Here is a 26,008-nt window from a genome sequence, read left to right as displayed (position 1 = left end):
TCCTTTGTTCATCATGCCTGGTTATGGCAGATTAATGTACACACTTGATCGAATATACACTATGAACCTCAAATTTATAAGTAGAGTAAATAAAGGATCAATACAATTTTAAATAATAACAATGCACATACTGTAAAAGTATATGGACAAAAGTATTAGGGCACACCTTTTAACCATTGAATTTAGATTTTTCATTCAGTCCCATTGCCTCAGATGTATAAAATCCTGCCCCTAGCCATGCAGTCTGCCTCTATTAACATTTGTATAGGAAAAGGTGATTCTAAAGACCTGACTGAATTACAGAGTGGCACTGTAATAGCATGTGACAAATCAAGTTGTAACAAGTCAGTTTGTGAAATTTCCTCCCTCCTAAATATTTCACAATCAACTATAAGCGGTATTATTGAAAAGTAAAAGTGTTTAGGTAGCCCAGCACATCAGCCATAAAAGTGTAAACCCATGAAAAAGAGTTGGGCCACCAAGTGCTGAGGTGTGTAGGGCTTAAGAGTGTCCAACACCCTGCTGACTCCATAGCCGCAAACGACCAAACCTCCTCAGTTATTATTATCAGCAAAAAGCTATTCGCCGAGAGCTTCATGTGACCTGTCGTTTCGGGTGAACCTCCTTCCATCTCCATGGAACTTTTTGAGAAACAACTGTCATCTGATGCCTCAATAATGTGAAAAACTATTCACTGAAAATTTGAAGTATGAGTAAATAATCAGTCCAAGAGGAGAAAAGGGCAGATTTAGTTGATAGAATATATTAAAAAAATATTCTATTTTCATGTGTACTATCGAGTAATGCAAATCATTGACAGTTATTCTTCAATAGCATTGAAGATCTTGGCACTCGTAGAAAGCAGCAAATTATTGTGTTTTATTTACATGTTCACAGTTTAATGTATCACATTTCAGTAAGAGTCCTAAACTTCACCAGATTCACGGATTGCTCTTACAATAAATTAAGAATTCGGTGGTTGGTTCAGAGTCTGCATTGCCCAAGGTTAAAAGGTACAATCACACACAAAGGTGAAGCATTAATACGGATTATGTCAACATTTCAAGGTTTTCTAATCTCTTCATCAGGACAAAACCACAATGATTATTCCTCACTTATTGCATGGTATTTCATTGGTGGTCCTGCAGCCTTTACATGATTCTATTGGAGTTGTGACTGTCAAACCCCTATCAGGTGAGTGTACCTATATTATTTTATACCACTTGTTTATCAGATAAGACCCTATTTGCACTTTTTTTTGTCTCTCCTGTTTTACTGTTTGATTTCTGGATTGCTTTGAGACAGACATGAAGAAAATGTAAACCATGTGCTCAGAGATTAGCCTAAAGGTATCGTTACACTAAACGACTTACCAATAGTGTTGAGCATTCCGATACCGCAAGTATCGGGTATCGGACGATATTTGCTGTATCGGAATTCCGATACCGAGATCCGATACTTTTGTGGTATCGGGAATCGGTATCCGGATCGATATTAATGTGTAAAATAAAGAATAAAAATAAAAAATATTGATATACTCACCCTCTGACGCGCCCTGGTTGTAACCGCCAGCCTCCGTTCATAAGAATGAGCGCTTGAAAGTCATTAGATGTCGTCGCGGCCTGTGATTGGTCGCGGAGCGGTCACGTGACCGCAACGCGACCAATCACAAGCCGTGACGTCATCTAAGGTCTTTCAAGTGCTTGAAAGACCTTAGATGACATCACGGCTTGTGATTGGTCGCGTTGCGGTCACGTGACCGCTCCGCGACCAATCAAAGGCCGCGATGTCATCTAAGGACTTTCAAGCGCTCATTCTTATGAACGGAGGCTGGCGGTTACAACCAGGGCGCGTCAGAGGGTGAGTATATCAATATTTTTATTTTTATTCTTTATTTTACACATTAATATGGATCCCAGGGCCTGAAGGGGAGTTTCCTCTTCTTCAGACCCTGGGAACCATCAGGATACCTTCCGATACTTGGTGTCCCATTGACTTGTATTGGTATCGGGTATCGGTAATATCCGATACTTTTCGGGTATCAGCCGATACTATCCGATACCGATACTTTCAAGTATCGGATGGTATCGCTCAACACTACTTACCAATGATCACGACCAGCGATGCGATCATTGGTAAGTCGTTGTGTGGTCGCTGGGGAGCTGTCACACAGACTGCTCTCTCCAGCGACCAACGATCAGGGGAACGACTTCGGCATTGTTGAAACTGTCTTCAATGATGCCGAAGTCCCCCTGCAGCACCCGGGTAACCAGGGTAAACATTGGGTTACTAAGCGCAGGGCCGCGCTTAGTAACCCGATATTTGCCCTGGTTACCATTGTAAAAGTAAAAAAAAAAACACTACATACTCACCTTCTGATGTCTGTCACGTCCCCCGCCGGCAGCTTCCCTGCACTGAATGTGTCAGCACCGGCCGGCCGTAAAGCAGAGCACAGCGGTGATGTCACCGCTGTGCTCTGCTTTACGGCCGGCCGGCGCCATTTACTTTTACAATGGTAACCAGGGTAAATATAGTGTTACTAAGTGCAGCCCTGCGCTTAGTAACCCGATATTTACCCTGGTTACAAGTGAACACATCGCTGGATCGGTGTCACCTACCGATCCAGCGATGACAGCGGGTGATCAGCGACGAAATAAAGTTCTGGACTTCTAGCTCCGACCAACGATATCACAGCGGGATCCAGATCGCTGCTGCGTGTGAAACACAACGAGATTGCTATCCAGGATGCTGCAACGTCACGGATCGTCGTCGTTCTCGCTGCAAAGTCGCTTAGTGTGAAGGTACCTTAACACCACTGGAGAAATGGAGATGTGACACGCTATTCTTTGAGCACATGGTTTGCATTTTCTTCACCTCTGTCTAAAAGCAATCCGTGCATCTGATGTTGGTCAGGTATCTGACTGATACATTATGCATTAACCTGTGGATTGCACATTTAAAGAAAGCAATAATTTGTAACTTTTCTACAAGCGCCAAGTTCTTCAATGCTATTATATAGTATGGCACCCTACTTGAGCACCAGCCAATAATAGGAGTGCTATTTTTCCGTAACATAACAGTTACTCTTCAGTGGCATGGGTTTCCATGCCAGAGTGGCTGCATTCAAGCCTTACATCACAAAGCACCATATCAAGTTTTGGGTGGAGTACAGTGAAGCACACCACCATTGGAGCAGTGGAAATATATTCTGTGGAGTGTCAAAGCATGCTTCTCTATCTGTTAATGCTTTACCATACCAAGACAATTTGGGCACTTGTTGCTTCCAACCTTTTAGGAACAATTTGGGGAATGTCCTTATGTCCTTTTCTGTTCCAGCATGACTGTGCCCCAGTGTTCAAAGCAAGGTCAATAAAGCCAAAGTCTGGGAAGTTTGGTATAGATGAACTTGACTGGCCTGCACTGAGTCATGAAGTCAAACCCTTTTGAATACCTATAGTAATAATTTAATGGATATGGTGAGCCAGGTACTTTTGTCAACATCTATGTCTGACCGCATAAATGCTCTTCCAGATGAATATGCAAACTTTTATACAGAGACACCCCAAAATCTTGTAGAAAGACTTCTCAGAAAAGTGGAAGCTGTTTTAGCCACAAAGACCAACTCCACATTAATACCTACGGATTTATAATGGGATGTCATAAAAACTCCTGTAAATGTAATATGAACGTACTGTAGGTATCAAAATACCTTTGTCCATATACTGTATATTGCTGCCTTCCCTGTGAGATGCTGTTGAGTTTTTTTCTGAGTTTGAAACTGATAATAAGAAGATATCTTATTATCAAATAAAATAGCATGCTAAAAATTACACTCAGCTGAAGAACTTCTACCTACAGAAGTAGTATTTGCCACTTTCACGGGTTTTGCTGTGTGTTAATAATGTTAGTTTGCCGATCTGTGTATATGATTTGTAATATGCGGCCTTTACATTCAATTTGGATCAAAAATGACAGCAGCTACATCTGAAGAAAAGCCTAGAACCTATCAATAACTACTCACACTTCAATACGAAAATTGCTCTAATGCCTATTAAATAATCAACAATTTCCTTAACACCTATGTTTATAAGTTGTTGAATCTACCGTCTTATTTTAACTGGAGTCATTTTTGTTGTGCAAAATCACTTCACATAGTTTGTGTTTTAAAAGTGGATATAAAACCCCTGGGTCCAAAAGGCAACAATAATTGAAGTATGCCTAAAGGAAATAAAGTAATGAGAGGTTGGGTCTCAAAGTTTTATTGTATTGGGATTTTGGAATCCTCATGAAGTTATTTTATTTCAACTTGAGGAAAATAAAGGATATGAATAAAAGAAAATGATATTCTAACAATCACTATTAGCATTACTAGGATACCGTATTGCAGACAGACCCTTAATTTCGAATTATCTTAACTGAAACTACATTTCTAATACCCTACAAATGAAAGCACTGCTGCATTGGAACAACCATGTCAACATCTGCATGGAGTAGACATGTTATTCATTTCTTCCGGTTGGGCTTTCTCTCACACTCTCATAGCATGCTTAAGTTAATTAGCTTCTTATTGAATTGGCCCCATGGTGCTGTGAGAAAGAGGGATATTGAACTGTGTGCTCCAGAGAAGACAGACTCATCAGTCTGAGAAATACTTTCAGAATACAACACTTAACACAACTACTTTTTAATGCTCAGCTTACTGCTGACGTAGTGTTCTAGGCACCTGGCCGCTGCAGCCAATCACAGGCTGCAGCCGTTCTCTGGCTTCCTAAAGGAGCAGGCTTAACGTCTGGAACTGGCACTGATCTCCAGTGGGTCCAGTGCTGAATCTTGGAGAGAGGGAAAAAGGTGCATTTGAAATCGAGTAATCCCACCATTTTTGTTTTACGAGCATCCATGTGTTAAAACATTTTTCTACATCAGACAGCCCATTTAATAACAGATATCTTTTTTGTTAAGAAAAAAAGGAAATACAGTTTGGTGTGTTTCTCTAACACAAGGGTACAATACTCCATTTCTTAAAGGAGTATTCCTAACTTCGACATATATAACATATCCACACCTCTGTAACTTGCACTTTCCTTCAGAATTGCAAAATCCCTTAATATCAGGGTAAGAGGCGCACAATGGCATTTGTGCACAAATGTAATGCATTGTAATGTGATCTGTGTGGTGTGCTCCTAGGTCAGGGACATGCGCTTTCTCAGTCAGGGACAACTCAACCGCGACACCAGCACCTGTTATGGTTTCCAATGGCAAGGAAACATCAGAAGCATAGAATAAACGGACAAGCTCTCGGGTGATGGAAACTAGAGCTGACCGCGATGCTAAACCTACACACCACACTAGAAGTAGCCAGGGGGCATTCCTGCGTTGTCTCTAGATGCCGCGCGCCAGCCGGAGAACTAACTACTAGGGTTGAGCGAAACGGGTCGATCATTTTCAAAAGTCGCCGACTTTTGGCTAAGTCGGCGTCTCATGAAACCCGATCCGACCCCTGTGCTTGTCGGCCATGCGGTACGCGACTTTCGCGCCAAAGTCGCGTTTCAATGACGCGAAAAGCGCCATTTCTCAGCCAATGAAGGTGAACGCAGAGTGTGGGCAGCGTGATGACATAGATCCTGGTCCCCACCATCTTAGAGAAGGGCATTGCAGTGATTGGCTTGCTGTCTGCGGCGTCACAGGGGCTATAAAGGGGCGTTCCCGCCGACCGCCATCTTACTGCTGCTGATCTGAGCTTAGGGACAGGTTGCTGCCGCTTCATCAGAAGCAGGGAGAGCGTTAGGCAGGGTCCACTAACCACCAAACCGCTTGTGCTGCAGCGATTTCCACTGTCCAACACCACCTTCGGTGTGCAGGAACAGTGGAAGCTATTTTTTTTTTTTTTTCCCCTCAGCGCTGTAGCTCATTGGGCTGCCCTAGAAGGCTCCGTGATAGCTGTATTGCTGTGTGTACGCCACTGTGGAAACCAACTGCTTTTTTCAAAGCACATATCCTCTTGTTCCTTCCTTTCTGCACAGCTATCTTTTTTGTTTGTCCACACTTTTTATTTAATTTGTGCATCAGTCCACTCCTATTGCTGCCTGCCATACCTGGCTTACATTACTGCAGGGAGATAGTAATTGTAGGACAGTTTTTTTTTTTTTTTTGTTTTTTTTTTGTGGGAGATTAAGATTGGCATTTCTGCTACAGTGCCATCCCTGTGTGTGCCATCTCTCACTGAGTGGGCCATAGAAAGCCTATTTATTTTTTCCGTGATTTGTGTTCTAAAATCTACCTCAACACAGAAACACTACATCAATCAGTGGGAGAAAAATATTGGCCTCAGTCAGGGCTTGTGTGCCACTGCTGTGTGTGCGCTATCTCTCATTCAGTGGGCTATAGCAAGCCTATATTTTTTTTTTTTTTTTTTTTTTAATATTATTTGGTTTCAAAAGTCTCCCTGAAAAAAAAAAAAAACCTAAAAAAACAGTGGGAGAGTAATATTGCCCTTTCAGCTTGTGTGCCAGTCTTGACTCCTGGGTGTGCCACCTCTCTCCCTCTCATTCAGTGGGCCATAGAAAGCCTATTTATTTTTTTTTTTAAATATTATTGGGTTTCTAAAGTCTCCCTGAAAAAAACAAAAAATACATAAAAAAACAGTGGGAGAGTAATATTGCCCTTTCAGCTTGTGTGCCAGTCTTGACTCCTGGGTGTGCCACCTCTCTCCCTCTCATTCAGTGGGCCATAGAAAGCCTTTTTTTTTTTTGCTTTTTTTAATATTATTTGGTTTCTAAAGTCTCCCTGAAAAAAACAAAAAAAACATAAAAAACAGTGGGAGAGTAATATTGCCCTTTCAGCTTGTGCGCCAGTCTTGACTCCTGGTTGTGCCACCTCTCTCTCTCTAATTGTGGGCCATAGAAAGCCTTTTTTTTTTTTTTAAATATTATTGGGTTTCTAAAGTCTCCCTGAAAAAACAAAAAATACATAAAAAAACAGTGGGAGAGTAATATTGCCCTTTCAGCTTGTGTGCCAGTCTTGACTCCTGGGTGTGCCACCTCTCTCCCTTTCATTCAGTGGGCCATAGAAAGCCTATTTATTTTTTCCGTGATTTGTGTTCTAAATTCTACCTCAACACAAAAACACTACATCAATCAGTGGGAGAAAAATATTGGCCTCAGTCAGGGCTTGTGTGCCACTGCTGTGTGTGCTATCTCTCATTCAGTGGGCTATAGCAAGCCTATTTTTTTTTTTTTTTTTTTTTTTTTAATATTATTTGGTTTCTAAAGTCTCCCTGAAAAAAAAAAAAAACCTAAAAAAACAGTGGGAGAGTAATATTGCCCTTTCAGCTTGTGTGCCAGTCTTGACTCCTGGGTGTGCCACCTCTCTCCCTCTCATTCAGTGGGCCATAGAAAGCCTATTTATTTTTTTTTTAAAATATTATTGGGTTTCTAAAGTCTCCCTGAAAAAACAAAAAATACATAAAAAAACAGTGGGAGAGTAATATTGCCCTTTCAGCTTGTGTGCCAGTCTTGACTCCTGGGTGTGCCACCTCTCTCCCTTTCATTCAGTGGGCCATAGAAAGCCTATTTTTTTTTTTTTTAATATTATTTGGTTTCTAATTCTCCCTGAAAAAAAAAAAAAAACCTAAAAAAACAGTGGGAGAGTAATATTGCCCTTTCAGCTTGTGTGCCAGTCTTGACTCCTGGGTGTGCCACCTCTCTCCCTCTCATTCAGTGGGCCATAGAAAGCCTATTTATTTTTTTTTTAAAATATTATTGGGTTTCTAAAGTCTCCCTGAAAAAAACAAAAAATACATAAAAAAACAGTGGGAGAGTAATATTGCCCTTTCAGCTTGTGTGCCAGTCTTGACTCCTGGGTGTGCCACCTCTCTCCCTTTCATTCAGTGGGCCATAGAAAGCCTATTTATTTTTTTTTTTAAATATTATTGGGTTTCTAAAGTCTCCCTGAAAAAAACAAAAAATACATAAAAAAACAGTGGGAGAGTAATATTGCCCTTTCAGCTTGTGTGCCAGTCTTGACTCCTGGGTGTGCCACCTCTCTCCCTCTCATTCAGTGGGCCATAGAAAGCCTTTTTTTTTTTTGGTTTTTTTAATATTATTTGGTTTCTAAAGTCTCCCTGAAAAAAACAAAAAAAACATAAAAAACAGTGGGAGAGTAATATTGCCCTTTCAGCTTGTGCGCCAGTCTTGACTCCTGGTTGTGCCACCTCTCTCTCTCTAATTGTGGGCCATAGAAAGCCTTTTTTTTTTTTTAAAATATTATTGGGTTTCTAAAGTCTCCCTGAAAAAACAAAAAATACATAAAAAAACAGTGGGAGAGTAATATTGCCCTTTCAGCTTGTGTGCCAGTCTTGACTCCTGGGTGTGCCACCTCTCTCCCTCTCATTCAGTGGGCCATAGAAAGCCTTTTTTTTTTTTGGTTTTTTTAATATTATTTGGTTTCTAAAGTCTCCCTGAAAAAAACAAAAAAAACATAAAAAACAGTGGGAGAGTAATATTGCCCTTTCAGCTTGTGCGCCAGTCTTGACTCCTGGTTGTGCCACCTCTCTCTCTCTAATTGTGGGCCATAGAAAGCCTTTTTTTTTTTTTTTTTTAATATTATTTGGTTTCTAAAGTCTCCCTGAGAAAAAAAAATAAATAAATTAGGTGGGAGATTAATATTGACATTAGTGCTTGAGTGACAGTCCTGCGTGTGTGTCATCTCTGTGATTTTGTGCCACAGAAAACAGAGTGTGTAACATTGTGCCTGATTTTCCTTGTGGTCTCACCAACCTGTTAAGGGATATTGAAATCATACTGAAGTTATAGCTCACCGTGTAAGTTGTTTGATAGCAACAAATAAAGTTACTTTGGTTAAGATTTTAAAACAATGAGGAAGTCTGGTGCAAGAGGTCGTCGTGGGCGTTCATTGTCAGCTGGTAATGATGGTAGTGGTAGTGGAGCATCAGGTGGTCGTGGGGATAAAAATATTCCACCTAAGTCTGGAGCTGTGGAGCCAGTTTCGTCGTCAGGCTACACAAGGCCTCGAACGCTCTCTTTTCTGGGAGTAGGAAAACCGCTTTTAAAGGCGGAGCAGCAACAGCAAGTTTTGGCTTACATTGCAGACTCAGCCTCTAGCTCTTTTGCCTCCTCTTCCGAAACTGGTAAATGTAAAAGCAGCGCGTCGCTTGTGGATGTTCACGGTCAGGGACAAGTCGCTTCCTTGTCCTCCTCAGCAAAAACTACAACAAGAGAGAAGGATGCAGCAGGCGACACAACGGGTCACTCCATGGAGCTCTTTACACATACCGTCCCTGGCTTAGAAAGTGAAACATTTAACAGGCCATGCCCATTACAAGTATATTCTGACATGGAGTGCACTGATGCACAGCCACAGCCAGAGTACTATGCTGCTCCTTTGACTCAGACCACCACATTGCCCTCTCAGGGTACAGATCCACAATCAGACCCTGATGAGACTATGTTGCCCCGCCACGAACGCTATACCACCGACCGACACAGTGACACAGACGAAGTTGCACACGAGCTCGAAGAGGAGGTAATAGATGACCCAGTTATTGACCCCGATTGGCAGCCATTGGGGGAACAGGGTGCAGGCGGCAGTAGTTCAGAAGCGGAGGTGGAGGAGGGGCCGCAGCAGGCATCAACATCGCAACAGGTTCCATCTGCCGGGCCCGTATCTGGACCAAAACGCGTGTCAAAGCCAAAACCTGTTGGAGCACAGCGTTGCCATCCGGTTAAAGCTCAGTCTGCAATCCCTGAAAAGGGATCAGAGTCTAGGAAGAGTGCAGTCTGGCATTTTTTTAAACAACATCCAACTGATCAGCGCAAAGTCATCTGTCAAAAATGTTCAACTAGCTTAAGCAGAGGTCAGAATCTGAAAAGTCTAAATACTAGTTGCATGCATAGACACTTAACCACCATGCATTCTCAAGCCTGGACTAACTACCAAACGTCCCTCAAGGTTGTAGCACCCTCGGCCAATGAAGCTAGTCAGCAACGCAACATCCCTTCCGTCACTGTAAGGCCACCATTTTCCGCACCACCGGCAGTATCTGTGCAGGTTTCTTTGCCAGCCAAAAGCAGTCAGGGTCAGGGAATCACCAGTTTTGTAGGAGGAAATATTGCATGTAGGGCACCGGCGGAAACAATACCGTCTCCAACCGTCTCTCAGTCTGCCATGTCCACCGGCACACCCGAAAGTTCCACGATCTACAGCTCTCCAGTCCAGCTCACCCTACATGAGACTCTGGTTAGAAAAAGGAAGTACTTATCCTCGCATCCGCGTACACAGGGTTTTAACGCCCACATAGCTAGACTAATCTCGTTAGAGATGATGCCCTACCGGTTAGTTGAAAGCGAAGCTTTCAAAGCCCTGATGGAGTACGCTGAACCACGATACGAGCTACCCAGTCGACACTTTTTTTCCAGAAAAGCCATCCCAGCCCTGCACCAGCATGTTAAACAGCGCATCGTCCATGCACTCAGGCAATCTGTGAGTACAAAGGTGCACCTGACTACAGATGCATGGACCAGTAGGCATGGCCAGGGACGTTATGTGTCCATCACGGCACACTGGGTGAATGTGGTGGATGCAGGGTCCACAGGCGACATCAATTTAGGGACAGTTGTGCCTAGCCCACGGTCTAGGAAACAGTTGGCTGTAGGCGTTCGCACCCCCTCCTCCTCCTCCTCGTCCTCCTGCAGAAGCTACAGCTCTTCCACAGAACGCAGTCGGCCAACCACTCCATCGGCAGATGACACTGTTGCACACCAGTTGTCCCATTATGGGCCAGCTACTGCCAAGCGTCAGCAGGCTGTATTGGCTATGAAGTGTTTGGGCGACAACAGACACACCGCGGAAGTTCTGTCCGAGTTCTTGCAACAAGAAACGCAGTCGTGGCTGGGCACAGTAGATCTTGAGGCAGGCAAGGTAGTGAGTGATAACGGAAGGAATTTCATGGCTGCCATCTCCCTTTCCCAACTGAAACACATTCCTTGCCTGGCTCACACCTTAAACCTGGTGGTGCAGTGCTTATTGAAAACTTATCCTGGGTTCTCCGACCTGCTCCTCAAAGTGCGTGCACTTTGCTCACATATCCGACGTTCGCCTGTACACGCCAGCCGTATGCAGACCTATCAGCGGTCTTTGAACCTTCCCCAGCATCGCCTAATCATAGACGTTGCAACAAGGTGGAACTCAACACTGCACATGCTTCAGAGACTGTGCGAACAGAGGCGTGCTGTTATTTATTTGTGGGAGGATACACGGGCAGGCAGTAGGATGGCAGACATGGAGTTGTCAGGTGTGCAGTGGTCGAAGATACAAGACATGTGTCAAGTCCTTCAGTGTTTTGAGGAATGCACACGGCTGGTTAGTGCAGACAACGCCGTAATAAGCATGAGCATCCCCCTAATGCGTCTGCTGATGCAAAGTTTGACGCACATAAAGGAGCAGGCGTCTGCACCAGAGGAAGAGGGAAGCCTTGATGACAGTCAGCCATTGTCTGGTCAGGGCAGTGTACAGGACGAGGTAGCGGGCGAAGAGGAGGTGGAGGACGAGGAGGATGATGGGGATGAGTATATTTTTAATGCGGAAACTTTCACGGGGGCACAGGAAATTGGTTGCGTGTCACGGCCGGGTTCTGGTTTTTTGAGGGACACAAGTGACGTAGATTTGCCTGCAACTGCCCCTCAACCAATCACAACCGGAGATTTGACAAGTGGAACTTTGGCCCACATGGCGGATTATGCCTTACGTATCCTACAAAGGGACACACGCATTACGAAAATGATGAACGATGACGATTACTGGTTGGCCTGCCTCCTTGATCCACGCTATAAAGGCAAATTGCAAAATATTATGCCACATGAGAACTTGGAACTAATATTAGCAACCAAACAATCAACTCTTGTTGACCGTTTGCTTCAGGCATTCCCAGCACACAGCGCACGTGATCGTTCTCACACGAGCTCCAGGGGGCAGCAGACTAGGAGTGTTAGGGGTGCACACATCAGAAGTGGCGTTGGACAGAGGGGTTTTCTGACCAGGTTGTGGAGTGATTTTGCTATGACCGCAGACAGGACAGGTACTGCTGCATCAATTGAAAGTGACAGGAGACAACATTTGTCCAGTATGGTTACTAACTATTTTTCATCCCTTATCGATGTTCTCCCTCAACCGTCATTCCCATTTGATTACTGGGCCTCCAAATTAGACACCTGGCCAGAATTGGCAGAATATGCATTGCAGGAGCTTGCTTGCCCGGCAGCAAGTGTCCTATCAGAAAGAGTATTCAGTGCTGCAGGGTCAATATTAACCGAAAAAAGGACTCGTCTGGCTACCCAAAATGTTGACGATCTAACATTCATTAAAATGAACCACAACTGGATTTCAAAATCTTTTGCCCCACCTTGCCCGGCCGACACCTAGCTTTCCTATGAAAAGCTCTTGCCTGTGAATTACTTTTCTAATGTCTAATTTGCTGCTGCAGATTGTACAGCATACGACATGTTTACACCTCCCTAAATGGCCAAACTCCCCACACGGGGCCGTGGTATCGCGACTTGGCGCAAGCACCCGTGAGACTGCTGTTTGTCTGAAGAGGTGGGTGTGCTCGCTTTTGGTTGACGGCATTGCTACTGGGTCCCTCATAGTACAATGTAGTGTCTCTGGCGGTGGTGGTGCGCACCCAACGTCAGACACACCGTTGTAACATGAGTGGCCCTGGGGCGGTCCCGCCGGCCTCAAGAGAGTTCCCCCCTACCCCAGCTCAAACTGGGCTCTACTACGTGCAAAATTATGTCGCACAGCTCCACCAATCTTTAGTCTATTCGCTGACATCATTCAATGTCTGGCACTGACAATACAAATTTGTAGACATCTATGATGCAACTTAAAGTAGTCTGTGTCTGTGTCCTATATTGGCACCATTAAATAGTTACTGCCAAATTACTATGTCAGAAACACAGCAGATGAGCCCACCCCTGTACCTAAGTATGCCATCTTTTTTTTTGTTTTGGTTGTTTTGCGAGACATTAACATCTATTTATATTTTGGGAGTACTGGGACAGACACTCCTTGCACTACTCCTCCACTCAGCACCAAGCTGCCTGCCCGTGTATCCATGTAACCGCTGTAAAACTGCCATGAGCCTATTGTTTGTTATTTTAGGCCTTTGATAGCCTGTCTGCGGTCCCTACTCCTCCACTGACCACCAAGCTGCCTGCCCGTGTATCCATGTAACCGCTGTAAAACTGCCATGAGCCTATTGTTTGTTATTTTAGGCCTTTGAAGCCTTTCTGCGCTCCCTCCTTCCACTAGTCCTCCACTGACCAGACCACTGCTGCCCGTGTACCCCTGGAACCAATTTTAAAGTGCCTACAGCCAGCCCATTTTATTGTGTTAGGCCTTCGAAGCCTGTCTGCGGTCCATACTTCCACTAGGCCTCCACTGACCAGACCACTGCTGCCCGTGTACCCCTGGAACCAATTTTAAAGTGCCTACAGCCAGCCCATTTTATTGTGTTAGGCCTTCGAAGCCTGTCTGCGGTCCATACTTCCACTAGTCCTCCACTGACCAGACCACTGCTGCCCGTGTACCCCTGGAACCAATTTTAAAGTGCCTACAGCCAGCCCATTTTATTGTGTTAGGCCTTCGAAGCCTGTCTGCGGTCCATACTTCCACTAGGCCTCCACTGACCAGACCACTGCTGCCCGTGTACCCCTGGAACCAATTTTAAAGTGCCTACAGCCAGCCCATTTTATTGTGTTAGGCCTTCGAAGCCTGTCTGCGGTCCATACTTCCACTAGGCCTCCACTGACCAGACCACTGCTGCCCGTGTACCCCTGGAACCAATTTTAAAGTGCCTACAGCCAGCCCATTTTATTGTGTTAGGCCTTCGAAGCCTGTCTGCGGTCCATACTTTAAATACTCCTCCACTCAGCACCAAGCTGCCTGCCCGTGTATCCATGTAACCGCTGTAAAACTGCCATGAGCCTATTGTTTGTTATGTTAGGCCTTTGATAGCCTGTCTGCGGTCCCTACTTTAAATACTCCTCCACTCACCACCACCAAGCTGCCTGCCCGTGTATCCATGTAACCGCTGTGAAACTGCCATGAGCCTATTGTTTTTTTATGTTAGGCCTTTGATAGCCTGTCTGCGGTCCCTACTTTAAATACTCCTCCACTCACCACCACCAAGCTGCCTGCCCGTGTATCCATGTAACCGCTGTAAAACTGCCATGAGCCTATTGTTTGTTATGTTAGGCCTTTGAAGCCTTTCTGCGCTCCCTCCTTCCACTAGTCCTCCACTGACCAGACCACTGCTGCCCGTGTACCCCTGGAACCAATTTTAAAGTGCCTACAGCCAGCCCATTTTATTGTGTTAGGCCTTCGAAGCCTGTCTGCGGTCCATACTTCCACTAGTCCTCCACTGACCAGACCACTGCTGCCCGTGTACCCCTGGAACCAATTTTAAAGTGCCTACAGTCAGCCCATTTTATTGTGTTAGGCCTTCGAAGCCTGTCTGCGGTCCATACTTCCACTAGGCCTCCACTGACCAGACCACTGCTGCCCGTGTACCCCTGGAACCAATTTTAAAGTGCCTACAGCCAGCCCATTTTATTGTGTTAGGCCTTCGAAGCCTGTCTGCGGTCCATACTTTAAATACTCCTCCACTCACCACCAAGCTGCCTGCCCGTGTATCCATGTAACCGCTGTAAAACTGCCATGAGCCTATTGTTTGTTATGTTAGGCCTTTGATAGCCTGTCTGCGGTCCTTACTTTAAATACTCCTCCACTCACCACCTAGCTGCCTGTGTATCCATGTAACCGATGTAAAACTGCCATGACTGCCTACTGTTTGTTATTTTAGGCCTTTGATAGCCTGTCTGCGGCCCCTACTTGCAATACTCCTCCACTGACCACAATGCTGCCTGGAGTGCCTGCCTGTGTATCCATGTAACCGATGTAAAACTGCCATGACTGCCTACTGTTTGTTATTTTAGGCCTTTGATAGCCTGTCTGCGGCCCCTACTTGCAATACTCCTCCACTGAGCACAATGCTGCCTGGAGTGCCTGCCTGTGTATCCATGTAACCGATGTAAAACTGCCATGACTGCCTACTGTTTGTTATTTTAGGCCTTTGATAGCCTGTCTGCAGCCCCTACTTGCAATACTCCTCCACTGACCACACCAATGCTGCCCGTGTACCCCTGGAACCTATTTAAAAGTTCATAGAGCCTAGTTATATATTTTATTTACTATTAATAAGGCCATGATGGACTACGCTGTACCACGCTACAAGCTAACCAGTCGACACTTCTTTTGCGAGAAAAGCCATCCCAACCCTCCACCAGCATGTAGAAGACCGCATTGTCCATGCACTCTGGCAATCTGTGAGTACAAAGGTGCACCTGACAACAGACGCATGGACCTGTAGGCATGGCCACGGAAGATTACGTGTCCATTACGGCGCAATGGGTTAATGTGGTGGATGCATGGTCCACAGGGGACAGCCTACTAAGTCTGTCTGCAGTCCCTAATTCAAATTGTCCTCCACTGTCTAAATCGGAACTTCCACCTTCTGGCTTTCGGCCTATAGTATCAGAAATTAAACTGCATTTGGCCTTCAACTTTGGTTAGGGCCTACTAACGGCTTCTGCCCCTCCCTGGTGTTGCCCTCAACTAAATAAAGCTGAGCTTCAACCTTCCGGCTCTCATTATGTGGTTTTAAAAAAAAAAATGGTGGTTAGGGCCTACTAACGGCTTCTGCCCCTCCCTGGTGTTGTCCTCAACTAAATAAAGCTGAGCTTCAACCTTCCGGCTCTCATTATATGGTTTAAAAAAAAAAAATGGTGGTTAGGGCCTACTAACGGCTTCTGCCCCTCCCTGGTGTTGTCCTCAACTAAATAAAGCTGAGCTTCAACCTTCCGGCTCTCATTAAGTGGTTTTAAAAAAAAAATGGTGGTTAGGGCCTACTAACGGCTTCTGCCCCTCCCTGGTGTTGTCCTCAACTAAATAAAGCTGAGCTTCAACCTTCCGGCTCTCATTATGTGGTTTAAAAAAAAAAAATGGTGGTTAGGGCCTACTAACGGCTTCTGCCCCTCCCTGGTGTTGTCCTCAACTAAATAAAGCTGAGCTTCAACCTTCCGGCTCTCATTAAGTGGTTTTAAAAAAAAAATGGTGGTTAGGGCCTACTAACGGCTTCTGCCCCTCCCTGGTGTTGTCCTCAACTAAATAAAGCTGAGCTTCAACCTTCCGGCTCTCATTATGTGGTTTTAAAAAAAAAAATGGTGGTTAGGGCCTACTAACGGCTTCTGCCCCTCCCTGGTGTTGTCCTCAACTAAATAAAGCTGAGCTTCAACCTTCCGGCTCTCATTAAGTGGTTTTAAAAAAAAAATGGTGGTTAGGGCCTACTAACGGCTTCTGCCCCTCCCTGGTGTTGTCCTCAACTAAATAAAGCTGAGCTTCAACCTTCCGGCTCTCATTATGTGGTTTTAAAAAAAAAAATGGTGGTTAGGGCCTACTAACGGCTTCTGCCCCTCCCTGGTGTTGTCCTCAACTAAATAAAGCTGAGCTTCAACCTTCCGGCTCTCATTAAGTGGTTTTAAAAAAAAAAAAAATGGTGGTTTGGGCCTACTAACGGCTTCTGCCCCTCCCTGGTGTTGTCCTCAACTAAATAAAGCTGAGCTTCAACCTTCCGGCTCTCATTAAGTGGTTTTAAAAAAAAAATGGTGGTTAGGGCCTACTAACGGCTTCTGCCCCTCCCTGGTGTTGTCCTCAACTAAATAAAGCTGAGCTTCAACCTTCCGGCTCTCATTAAGTGGTTTTAAAAAAAAAATGGTGGTTAGGGCCTACTAACGGCTTCTGCCCCTCCCTGGTGTTGTCCTCAACTAAATAAAGCTGAGCTTCAACCTTCCGGCTCTCATTAAGTGGTTTTAAAAAAAAAAAAAATGGTGGTTAGGGCCTACTAACGGCTTCTGCCCCTCCCTGGTGTTGCCCTCAACTAAATAAAGCTGAGCTTCAACCTTCTGCTCCAAATTACCATTTTAAAAAATGCAATAGGCTTTTCCGGCCTACTAAAGGTGTCTGCCCCTCCCTGGTGTTGTCCTCAACTGAACAAAGCTGAGCTTCCACATTCTGGCTTTCGCCCTATACTATCAGATATTAAACTGCATTTGGCCTACTAGTGTGGTTAGGCCCTTGAAACAGTGTCTGCTGCTCTTGGGTTTGCTACTCCACTGAACAAAGCAATGCCGCCTGTTTAGTCCTGTTACCAATTTTGAACTGCATGTAGCCTACTTTATTCTTTGGCCCTATATCTGTTTCCTCCTCATCCTGCCCATTGCCCAGCCACTGCTAAATGAGTCTGCTGGTACATTGACCTAGACCACTACATTCCCCTTGTACTCTACACAGCCAGAATCTGTCCCTGCTGAAAGTAAGGTTCCCCTTCCCGCATGTTATACCACCTTACACAGGGACAAAGAGGAAGGTGCAGATGAAAGTGCAGGTTCCTTCATCAGGTGGGGGGGCATACTCGTTGGCGACGTCACTGGCACAGGGCCCCTCAGAGTACGCAAAAGTGTCGCTGCTGGTGGGAGGCGCCCCCGCCATGCAAACACACCGCCGTACTTTGAGGGGCCCTGTGCCAGTGGCAATGCGAACGAGTGGGCCCCCCCTGCTTGCTCAGGATCACAGCACTTGCAACTTTTAAATACTTACCTTTCCCTGCAACACCGCCGTGACGTAGTCCGCATTTCCTGGGCCCACGAAAAACTTGAGCCAGCCCTACTCCCCCCACAACTTTCCCCCAATTCCCTATGCCCAACTATTATTATACAGTTAATTAAGATTGGCAAGCTTCAGAAACAAGAATGGATGTTTTTGGCATTAAAATGGGCACTGTAGGTGTTTTCCTGGCCTCCACTCACTGCCGACTATGCTTCCCCATTGACTTGCATTGGGTTTCGTGTTTCGGTCGATCCCCGACTTTTAGCGATAATCGGCCGACTGCACTCGACTCGACTCTGGACAAAATCGGGTTTCCCAAAACCCTACTCGATCTTAAAAAAATGAAAGTCGCTCAACCCTACTAACTACCCCTGGTAGAAGAAAACACAGTCCTGGCTTGCCTCCAGAGAATGTCCCCACAGGAGATAGCAGCCCCCCACATATAATAACGGTGAGAGCAGATGAAAAGACACACGTAGTATGAAAGCAGATTTAGCACAGAGAGGCCCGCTAACTAAATAGCAGAAAGATACAACAGAGGACTTCGCGGTCAGCTGCAAAACCCTTCAAAACACCATCCTGAAATTACCTTAACTCATGTGACAACTCATGCCACTGGAGTGGTAATTTCAGCCCAACAAGAGCTTCCAGCTGCAGAGATTCACATAAGTGCAAACTGGACAAACATACAAAAATAGACTTAAGGACTAAAGTGTCCAACTTAGCTGAGCAGAAAACTGGGAGCAGGAACATGCAACAGAATCACTCTGGATACATTGGTGGCCAGCATTAGAATGACTGAGGAGCAAGGTTAAATAGGATACTCCCACATCCTGATAGGAACAGGTGAACTGAAGGCAAAGCTTGCAGGACACCAGTACCACAAGAGACCACCGGGGGAGCCCACGAACCGAATCACAACAGTACCCCCCCCCTTAAGGAGGGGGCACCGAACCCTCACAAGAACCGCCAGGGCGATCTGGATGAGCCCTATGAAAGGCACGGACCAAATCAGAAGCATGAACATCAGAAGCTGTAACCCAAGAATTATCCTCTTGACCGTAGCCCTTCCATTTCACCAGATATTGAAGTCTCCGTCTGGAAACACGGGAGTCCAAGATTTTCTCCACCACATACTCCAATTCACCCTCAACCAGCACAGGAGCAGGAGGCTCAACAGAAGGCACAAGTGGTACCTCATACCTCCGCAATAATGACCGATGGAAGACATTATGGATAGCAAAGGATGCTGGGAGGTCCAAGCGAAAAGACACAGGGTTAAGAATTTCCAAAATCTTATAAGGACCGATGAACCGAGGCTTAAACTTAGGAGAAGAGACCCTCATAGGGACAAAACGGGAGGACAACCACACCAAGTCCCCAACACGAAGACGAGGACCAACACGACGATGGCGATTAGCAAAACGTTGAGTCTTCTCCTGGGACAACTCCAAATTGTCCACCACCTGCCCCCAAATACGATGCAACCTATCCACCATGGTATCCACTCCCGGACAATCCGAAGACTCCACCTGACCAGATGAAAAACGAGGATGGAACCCTGAATTGCAAAAGAAAGGGGAGACCAATGTGGCAGAACTGGCCCGATTATTAAGGGCAAACTCAGCCAACGGCAAAAAGGAGACCCAGTCATCCTGATCAGCAGACACGAAACACCTCAAATAAGTCTCCAAGGTCTGATTAGTACGTTCCGTCTGGCCATTTGTCTGGGGATGAAATGCAGACGAAAAAGACAAATCAATGCCCATCCTGGCACAAAACGCCCGCCAAAATCTGGACACAAACTGGGATCCCCTGTCGGAAACGATATTCTCCGGAATACCATGCAGCCGAACCACATTCTGAAAAAACAGGGGCACCAACTCAGATGAGGAAGGCAGCTTGGGCAAGGGCACCAAATGAACCATCTTAGAAAAGCTGTCACACACCACCCAAATGACGGACATCTTCTGAGAAACAGGGAGATCAGAAATAAAATCCATAGAGATGTGTGTCCAAGGCCTCTTAGGAACAGGCAAGGGCAACAACAACCCACTAGCCCGAGAACAACAAGGCTTGGCCCGAGCACAAACATCGCAAGACTGCACAAAAGTACGCACGTCCCGAGACAGGGAAGGCCACCAGAAGGACCTAGCCACCAAATCTCTGGTACCAAAAATTCCCGGATGACCTGCCAACGCAGAAGAATGAACCTCCGAGATGACTCTATTGGTCCACTCATCCGGCACAAACAATCTACCAGGCGGACAACGATCAGGCCGATCCGCCTGAAACTCTTGTAAAGCACGTCGCAGGTCTGGGAAGACAGCAGACAATATCACCCCATCCTTAAGTATACCCGTAGGTTTAGAATCACCAGGGGAATCAGGTTCAAAACTCCTAGAAAGGGCATCCGCCTTCACATTCTTAGTACCTGGCAGATACGAAACCACAAAATTAAACCGGGAGAAAAACAACGACCAGCGCGCCTGTCTAGGATTCAGACGTCTGGCCGACTCAAGATAAATCAAATTTTTGTGATCCGTCAAGACCACCACCTGATGTTTAGCACCCTCAAGCCAATGACGCCACTCCTCGAATGCCCACTTCATCGCCAAAAGCTCCCGATTACCAACGTCATAATTTCGCTCGGCGGGCGAAAATTTTCGAGAAAAGAACGCACAAGGTCTCATCACTGAACAATCTGAACTTTTCTGCGACAAAACCGCCCCCGCTCCGATCTCGGAAGCATCAACTTCCACCTGAAAAGGAAGAGAAACATCAGGCTGGCACAACACCGGAGCAGAAGAAAAACGGCGCTTCAGCTCCCGAAAGGCCTCCACAGCAGGAGACCAATCTGCAACATCAGCACCCTTTTTAGTCAAATCAGTCAAAGGCCTGACAACGCTAGAAAAACCAGTTATGAATCGACGATAAAAGTTAGCAAAGCCCAAAAATTTCTGAAGGCCCTTAAGAGAAGTCGGTTGCGTCCAGTCACAAATAGCCCGAACCTTCACAGGATCCATCTCAATAGAAGAGGGGGAAAAAATGTACCCCAAAAAAGAAATCTTCTGAACCCCAAAAACACACTTAGAACCTTTAACAAACAGAGAATTGGTCCGCAAAACCTGAAAAACCCTCCTAACTTGTTGAACATGAGATTCCCAGTCATCCGAAAAGATCAAGATATCGTCCAAATACACAATCATAAATGTATCCAGATATTCACGGAAAATATTATGCATAAAAGACTGAAAGACCGAAGGGGCATTTGACAGACCAAAAGGCATCACCAAATACTCAAAATGGCCCTCGGGCGTATTAAATGCGGTTTTCCACTCATCCCCCTGCTTAATTCGCACCAAATTATACGCACCGCGAAGATCAATCTTAGAGAACCACTTCGCCCCCTCAATGCGAGCAAATAAATCTGTCAGCAATGGCAAAGGATATTGATACTTGACTGTGATCTTATTCAAGAGTCTATAATCAATACAAGGTCTCAAAGAACCATCACTTTTAGCTACGAAAAAGAACCCCGCTCCAAGAGGAGACGAAGAAGGACGAATATGTCCCTTCTCCAAGGACTCCCTAATATACTCTCGCATGGCAGCATGTTCAGGTACAGACAGATTGAATAGACGACCCTTAGGAAATTTACTGCCAGGGATCAAATCTATGGCGCAATCGCAATCTCTGTGAGGAGGAAGAGAATTAAGAGTAGATTCCTCAAAAACCTCACGATAATCAGACAAAAACTCAGGAATTTCAGAGGGAATAGATGAAGCAATGGAGACCAAAGGTGTGTCCCCATGATTTCTCTGACATCCCCAGCTTAGTACAGACATTGTTTTCCAGTCAAGGACTGGGTTATGAGTTTGCAACCATGGCAATCCCAGCACCAACACATCATGTAGATTATACAGTACAAGGAAGCGAATCACCTCTTGATGGTCTGGAGTCATACGCATAGTCACTTGTGTCCAGTATTGTGGTTTATTACTAGCCAATGGTGTAGAATCAATACCCTTTAAAGGTATAGGAACTTCCAGAGGCTCTAGATCAAACCCACAGCGCCTGGCAAAGGACCAATCCATAAGACTCAAAGCGGCGCCAGAATCCACATACGCATCCGCAACAATAGAAGATAACGAACAAATTAGAGTTACAGACAAAATAAACTTGGACTGCAAAGTGCCAATAGCAGAGGATTTATCAACTTTCTTTGTTCGTTTAGAGCATGCTGATATAACATGAGTAGAATTTCCACAATAGAAGCACAAATGATTTTTGCGCCTGTAAATCTGTCGTTCGCTTCTGGACAGAAAGCTATCACATTGCATACTCTGTGGTGCCTCTTCAGAAGACACCGCCAACTGGTGCACAGGTTTGCGTTCCCGTAAACGCCGATCAATTTGAATTGCCATTGTCATGGACTCATTCAGACCAGTAGGCGCAGGAAACCCCACCATGACGTCTTTTACAGCATCAGAGAGACCTTCTCTGAAAATTGCCGCCAGAGCGCACTCATTCCACTGAGTAAGCACAGACCATTTTCGAAATTTTTGGCAATATATTTCGGCTTCATCTTGCCCCTGAGAGAGGGCTATTAGGGCTTTCTCAGCCTGAATCTCCAAATTTGGTTCCTCATAAAGCAACCCCAAAGCCAGAAAAAACGCATCCACATTGAGCAACGCAGGATCCCCTGGTGCCAATGAAAATGCCCAATTTTGGGGGTCACCCCGCAGTAAAGAAATAACAATTTTGACTTGCTGGGCAGGATCTCCAGCAGAATGAGATCTCAGCGAAAGAAACAATTTACAATTGTATTTAAAATTTAGAAAACAAGATCGATCTCCAGAAAAAAACTCCGGTATAGGAATTTTAGGTTCAGACCGAGGAGCATGTAACAAAAAATCTTGTATATTCTGAACTTTAGAGGCAAGATTATTCAAATTGGTAGCCAGACTCTGGGGATCCATATTTCAACAGATAAAGTCTGAGCCATTCAGGGGTTAAGAGGAGAGGAAAACAGGAGACTGCAATTAGAGCTGGAGTGCAACTTCAGAGGAAGGAAAAAAAGAAAAAAAAAAAAAAAAAAAGGTTTCACACAGTTCCTTTTCTCTCCTGCTTCAGCCTATAGATTAAACATTTGGGCTGGCCATACTGTTATGGTTTCCAATGGCAAGGAAACATCAGAAGCATAGAATAAACTTACAAGCTCTCGGGTGATGGAAACTAGAGCTGACCGCGATGCTAAACCTACACACCACACTAGAAGTAGCCAGGGGGCATTCCTGCGTTGTCTCTAGATGCCGCGCGCCAGCCGGAGAACTAACTACCCCTGGTAGAAGAAAACACAGTCCTGGCTTGCCTCCAGAGAATGTCCCCACAGGAGATAGCAGCCCCCCACATATAATAATGGTGAGAGCAGATGAAAAGACACACGTAGTATGAAAGCAGATTTAGCACAGAGAGGCCCGCTAACTAAATAGCAGAAAGATACAACAGAGGACTTCGCGGTCAGCTGCAAAACCCTTCAAAACACCATCCTGAAATTACCTTAACTCATGTGACAACTCATGCCACTGGAGTGGTAATTTCAGCCCAACAAGAGCTTCCAGCTGCAGAGATTCACATAAGTGCAAACTGGTCAAACATACAAAAATAGACTTAAGGACTAAAGTGTCCAACTTAGCTGAGCAGAAAACTGGGAGCAGGAACATGCAACAGAATCACTCTGGATACATTGATGGCCAGCATTAGAATGACTGAGGAGCAAGGTTAAATAGGATACTCCCACATCCTGATAGGAACAGGTGAACTGAAGGCAAAGCTTGCAGGACACCAGTACCACAAGAGACCACCGGGGGAGCCCACGAACCGAATCACAACAAGCACCAGTATAAACAATAACCAAAGTATGATAATATTGCCGACTACACAAAAGAATACTGCCGTTACCACACACAGCAATGAGCAAAATACATAACAATGAAATTAGATCTTTCCGTTCTTCCAACAGATTTGGTTTAGTAAAAACTTCTCAGCAATCTCCAGACTCGATAGCAACACAACACAACACTCTATAGCAATTCATTTAGGAACTAGGCTTTCCCATACCCTTAACCTTTAAGGACATTTTTCTATCTTTTTTTTACATAGCTATATAGCGTTTGTTTACTGCATGGCAAGGTTTGCTTTTTACTGGCTCCATTTCTTTTACCATATAATTTATTAGAAAACCCAGGCAAAAAAATCAACAATTCTTTATTTTTTCAGTGTTCTCTATGTAGGATGAATAACATAAAACATTTATTTAATTTATACAATGTGATTTTCTACATTTTATTTTTGATATTATCTCTCTCAGTGTTAAAATGAATCTACCCTTAAAATTATAGACTGTTCATGTCTTTGTCAGTGGGCAAACTTACAAAATCAGCAAGGGATCAAATACTTATTTCCCACATTGTATATACTGTATTTATGTTTATTTCTTTTCTTTATTCCTAGTTTTTGACCAGCTTTTATCCACCACTTTTTTTGAGGAGTCACATAAGCTCCAGGGCCCAGGATCTAGTATTTATCCAAAATTTCATACAAATTCTAGTATTCTGATGGGCTACAACTCAAATAATTCATAGTGAATATAGGATTTTAGGTGACACCACCCAAATGGACTATGGAAGTGTGCAAAAGTATACAACTGCCAATATCCACTTTTCGTGTCACGTTCTTGCTTCCACCGCTATGCTGTTCCAAATGGATCTTCTCAAATCGCAGCACTTAAGCTTTCAGAAGCTTTCAGAAGTAGAAAAACAATAGTGCAGTGCAACCACATAATGTGCAATGGTCTTTTATTGTCTTACTCACAAACATACTTTTAAAAACATTTAAAAGTTATATTTCCACAGGCACATCCAGCCATCAGCCTAACCCAGGTGTCACCAATCTATTACTGGCTACTGACTTTTATCTCTCAGATTTCAATCTGTCTGTCTACGTAGCTAGCTATCTCTAAATCTTAATGCTACCTTATAGTAATGCTCCAAAGAGAAATGATCTGTTTCTATGTCATTAATATAATCTATTCTAATATTGGTGTTATGTAGTATTTCCCGGAGCTTCATGATGGGTGAAATTTAGCATATATAATTTTGTAAGATAGATGAACAAAGAATAGATTGTGTCCAGGATTTTCATGTCTCATTAATCATTTCATTTGCATTTCATCTTAATTATCTTCAATGAAATTCATTAACTTCAACTTACTCCTTTATGGTGATCATTCATTCATCATTTATCACACATGTCTATCCTTGGTCAAAATCTCTTGAGATATTTTTTCCTATAATAATTGAATTTTATGTTTTAATCATTATTTTATACACAAGAATAATTATCCATATATTGAGCAATTTTAATTGAATTTTAACTCGCCTCAGTATTTGGAAAATGTATATACTTTTAAGTAAAAAAAAGTTAAAGACATAAGTCTGGGAATTATGAATAAAGAATAAATTATGAATAATGAAGCTCCGGGAAATACATGCAAAGATTGGAAGGAGTATAATACTATAGTACTATGTTAAAATATATGTCATGAGTTACATTTCGAAGTTAAAGTACAGGGTGGGCCATTTATATGGATACACCTAAGTAAAATGGGAATGGATGGTAATATCAACTTCTTGTTTGTGGCACATTAGTATATGTGTATATAAATCAGAATATCAATATAAATAAATATAAATCAGAATATCATTTTGTAGACACAGTGATTCGGGCTATTGGCCCTCGTCAGTGCAAATTATGAGATTTGTTTTGACTAGGTGAGAGACTCTGGACTGGGGTCTAAGGGGTAAGACTTCTCCTTGTGGATAGTGACACACCAGCTTCGGCTTGTCAAGGTAAAGAGGCTTATCCACCGTGCAATGCTCCTCATGGAATTTTTATATGGAAATTGCCTCTTCAGAGAGAAAGAGGACTTGAACTCTATATAGCGCCACCTGTAGGAAGTAGCGATCCTACAAGTCACAATCAACCATTATAAGAAGTCTTGCAATATGACTTAGGATAAAAGCCAAATCAGAATCTCAATTTTCAGACACGGTGTTTTGAGCTATTGGCCCATGTCAGTACAAAGTATGAGATCTGATTTGGCTAGGTAAGAGGCTATGGACTTGGGTCTAAGGGGTAAGGCTTTTTCTTGTGGAGAGTGATATACCAGCTCTGGCTTGTCAAGGTAAGGAGGCTTATTCACTGT

Source organism: Ranitomeya variabilis, chromosome 6, assembly GCF_051348905.1.
Source record: "Ranitomeya variabilis isolate aRanVar5 chromosome 6, aRanVar5.hap1, whole genome shotgun sequence".
Taxonomy (NCBI): domain Eukaryota; kingdom Metazoa; phylum Chordata; class Amphibia; order Anura; family Dendrobatidae; genus Ranitomeya; species Ranitomeya variabilis.
The sequence above is the reverse complement of the archived record's forward strand: the minus strand, read 5'-3'. Positions refer to the sequence as shown.